This window comes from Mesoplodon mirus, assembly GCF_964341445.2.
Source record: "Mesoplodon mirus genome assembly, chromosome: 1".
Classification (NCBI taxonomy): Eukaryota; Metazoa; Chordata; class Mammalia; order Artiodactyla; family Ziphiidae; genus Mesoplodon; species Mesoplodon mirus.
The window spans coordinates 232,760,301-232,764,623 of record NC_138976.1 but is presented as its reverse complement, the minus strand read 5'-3'; the positions used below and the strand labels follow the sequence as shown (position 1 = coordinate 232,764,623).

Sequence of the window (4,323 nt, the reverse complement as noted above, 5' to 3'; positions counted from 1 at the left end):
GCTCCTCCGGGAGAGGCGCACAGACCGCCGCCTCGCTCAGGTGACACGCAGCCAATGCCGAGCAACACCCGCCCCGGCGGCGCCGCCGCGTCCGCGCGGCGCAGCACGATCTCGGCGCTCCAGGCACGGGCGCCGGAACGCCCACTTCCGGGACACTCTCCTCCGGGAAAAGCGCGCAGAAAGCCGCCGCGCTCAGGTGACCCGCAGCCAATGCCGAGCAACACCCGCCCCGTTAGGCGCAGCACGATCTCGGCGCTCCAGGCACGGGCGCCGGGGGGCGGGCGTCTCCTCTCCTGAGAGGCAGCTAGCGATGCTCCGGGGCGCGGGCCCCTGCGGCGCGGAGACCGCTCCAGGCTGGACTCACCGACACCAAAGCCGCCAGGAGGAGCGCTTGGCGGGACTCGGCAAACAACCCAATGTTTTAAATGGAAAAGGGACTTCAAAAGACCCTTCTCCAGATAAGACATACAAATGGTCAGCAAGCACATGAAGAGATGTTAATCGTCATTAGTCGTAATGAAATGCAAGTTAACACCACAACGCCGACCCCTCCACACACTAGAACGCCTACAATCAAGAAACCTAAAAATAACAAATGTTGGCCAAATTTAGAGAAACTGATACACAATTTTCCATAGGGAAAATGAATAAGTTCCGGAGGTGGATGCTGAGGCTATTTGTACAACAACGTGAATGTAGTTAATGCCATAGAACTGTATGCTCAAAATGATTTGAATGGTAAATGTTATGTGGGGGGGGGGTTTAACATAATTTAGCCCCTGCTTTATACCAGACCCCAGAGTCAAAGCTTCTCATCCATTTTCTCACTTTTACTTAACCTCCTACGATCTTCACACTCCCATTTAACAGACGAAGCTGAGCCTGAGAGGTTAAACTAAGTGACTTGCCCAAGGCTCACTCGACAAAGTCTACACTGTTCAATGTTGCCGTATTTACTGAGCACCTACTAGAGCACCTACTGAGCAATACCTCCAGCACCTGCCAGAGACATTGTGGGAAGACCAGGATGAACGGGGGCTGAAAGCAGATTACAAAACATGGGTAGATCCTGGGGCCCTGCTCTCAAACACTGAAGTTTCTTGGAGTGGAGGGGATGGCCTTTGTCACCCTTATGGAGCCTTTTATTCCACCCCACCGCACCCCCAGAGAGGAGGGAAGCAGCTGGCCTGTTACTGAATATTAGCTCAGCTGGGGAGGAGTCCTGGGGCTTTGAAGAAGGCATCTCCTGCCCCACTCCCTACATTGCCCCCTAGAGTCCAGTATGTGGGCACAAGCATCCCTATGGTGGGGCAGGAGGCACATCTCATGGCACCCCTCTCCTCCCGCCCTGCAGTAATGACACTGTACCCATACACCCACCAGAAGGACAATGAACTTTCCTTCTCTGAGGGAACCATTATCTGCATCACCCGCCACTACTCCAATGGCTGGTGTGAGGGCATCGGCTCAGAGGGGTCTGGATTCTTCCCCAGGAACTATACGCAGCCCAGCTGCTGACAGCCTGGGATCTCTGGGATGCTGACCCAAGCACCGCCTTGAGTGAGCCTCTTGAGTCCCACACCAAAGCCTGCTCAAGACTGGACCAGACCAGCACGCCTCCTGGGCTGTGAGCTGTGTCTGTTCCTTCCCCCCATTTCAGTGGGAAGGCGTCCTGGTAAAGACAGAGGAAGTACCCAGAGGCCTGCTGGACACAGGAAAGAACTGGAAGCCAAGGAGTTTGGTGACCTTACCCACAGGGGACCCTTACGCCATGCAAGACAGGGTCTCCAGCTGCAAGTGCCAACTTTGAATAAAATTCTGATGACCTCCTGATGATTGCCCTGCAGGGCTAGCAGACCGAGGGACTGAAAGGCAACCCACTTGTAAGGCTCCCACTAGTTAAGCCTCCTCTGCCTGCCCTAAGCAGCAGTATCTCCCATCTCCTCGGTGCTCACTGAGCCCTCCACACTAGACCCCTGTGCCCCTCTGCGAAGGTGGGCCGCACCCTGCTCTTTTGCCTGTTGCCTGCTTTGTTATGTATTCAGTCTTGGTTCCCCAGGCTGGGCACTCCTCCAAGAGTGGGGACCAGCTCCCTCACTTAAGTGGGGCTCTCTGAAAGCAGAGCTCACCTCGCCCTCATCCCCCAGACGGCAGCGTGAGACACCTCGCTCACCTCCGCCCCTTCACCTCCTTCACAGCTCTGAAACTCCAGAAGAGGGAGGTGGGCCTTGGGTTTCCACTGGCTCTGCTTTACAGCATCATGGCTTTCTGTTCCATATGGGAGGAGGGGGACTCTAAAGGCCCAGTCAGCGGGGCGACTTTGGTTAAGTCCCTGCTTTCTTGCTGCATAGACGAGGCTGTGGTGCAAGGAGACATCTTCGGGGTCTGTGAGGTCCCTGGCTGGCCAGACCCGAGCCCCGGAACAGTGTGCTACCTCTTTCCACCAAGAGGAGGTGACTGTTCCCTCTAGCTTTTTATCCTGTGGGGATGCTAACAGGGTGGCGGGGCGGGGGGCAAGGAGTGTAGTGTAGAGTCACAGTACGTAAAGCAAGATCTAGGCCTGGGAACGTCGGCAGGGAGCACCTCTCTCTGTGGGGAGTCCGGTGCGGGGGAGGTCAGGGGGGTACATTTAGGGGCCTAGGTCCTCTGGACAGAAGACTAGAGGAGGGAGGCCACGCAGCCCAAGGCAACAGTTAACCACAACGTGGCGGGACATGTTCTTTCTCTACCCTGACAGGGAACTCCGTCCTCCCAACTGAGAGGACAAGGTTTGTGGAAACACTGCTGCCTGCTCAGATATGCGTGCCACGCTGCTGCGGCCAGACTCCAGAATTCGCTTGCAGTGGAACTGGGGGAGGCAGCTAAGCTCGGTTAACTGCACAGATGGGGACAGCTCCCAACTCCCTCCTCCAGTCCCCAAATGGACCAACCTGGGATTCCGGGAAATCCTGGAGGAATATACCAAAACGAAAGGGAAAGGGAATAATAAAACTAGCTTTCTCTTTCCCGGCCCCCACCGCCCCAGCCCCTCCCCGCCCGGGTGGCCCCTGCAGGCCACGTCCTCAGCACCTGATGCAGGTGTAGGCGCACTTCGGTGGAGGTTTCCCAGGGCACCACCCTGGCGCAGAAGGACCTGGGCTCGGCCTTCTGCGCCTCCTGCATAAGGCGGTGCATGGGGTAGTGGCGGCGCGGGAAGGCCACGTCGCCGCCTGCCAGCAGCCCCATGGGGCAGAAGTCGTTGGCGCCGTCGCTCACGTAGAAAAGGTGCTCGAAGGCCACGCCGTCGTGGGGCTGCTCGCGCAGATAGTCGCTGAGCACCTTGTGCTGGCACATATTGGTGGGGCAGCGAGCGCATCTGTGCGCGTGGAAGGGCCACAGCGCCAGCAGCCCCCAAGGGTCGGGCCCCGACGGGTTGCTGAAGATGTGGCAGAACAGGCCGTGGTGGCCGGCGGTGCGCAGCGCACTCTCCACGCCAAAGGTGTTGGCGTCTGAGATGAGAATAACCTCAAAGCAGGCTCCCTGCTTGGCCACAAACTGCAACAGCTCGCCCGTACTGGGCGACAGGGGGATGGCCTCGTAGATGGCACGCAAGTCCCGCGGCCGCACGCCCTGCTCGCCCAGGTAATGGAAGACGTGCTGCATGTACTCGTTGTAGAAGCCCTCGCGCTAGGTGGCACGCAGGCTCTCAGGCAACCACTGGCCCGCCGCGGCACGCACACGACGGAGTCGTCGCTGTTTTCTTCCACGATAGTCTCGTCCAAGTCGAAGGTCAGGAGGAGGCGTGGCACGCCGGGCGCACCCATCCCACTGTCCTCTACCAGATTTGTCCTGAGCGACCAAATCCTTTTGTGGTCACCAAAAAGAGTCCCTCAGAGGAAAGGGGGACAGGACCTCTGAGCTTCTCCTGCAGGGTGGGGAGCAGCGGCTGCGGAAGTCTGTCCCAGCTGAGTCTGCAGTGTCAAGAGTGGGGAGAGGGCCTAGCTGAGGTATTTGGGCGCAGGATGGAGCAAGGGGCGCTCACGGGAATTGGAGGGGACGCTGCGTCTTATCCATACCTGGATTTCTGGGCTCCGGCTCTCACGAGTCCTTCCAGTCCAGAGGGTCTGTGAATGGTGTGCATCTGGACCGTTCCCTCCACTTGCCCCCCATCCCCATGTTATGTATTTTTAACCAAAATAAAAAAAATGAATGAAACACTGATAATACATGTTACAACATGGATAAACACTGAAAACATTCTAAGTCAAAGAAGTCATACCGAAAAGGCCACTCATATCACAACCATCTGGTGTGCTTTAAATCCACAGCAGTTTTGAAAATGAG

At 57.3% G+C, this 4,323-nt stretch overlaps 1 pseudogene across 1 annotated transcript; it reads right to left on the bottom strand.

Moving 5' to 3' along the window:
* Positions 1-2,757: 2,757 nt before the first annotated feature.
* LOC309800429 (phosphoethanolamine/phosphocholine phosphatase-like) lies at positions 2,758-3,803 on the bottom strand (annotated as a pseudogene). The gene has a single exon. The product of its transcript is annotated as a phosphoethanolamine/phosphocholine phosphatase-like (transcript).
* Positions 3,804-4,323: the final 520 nt, after the last annotated feature.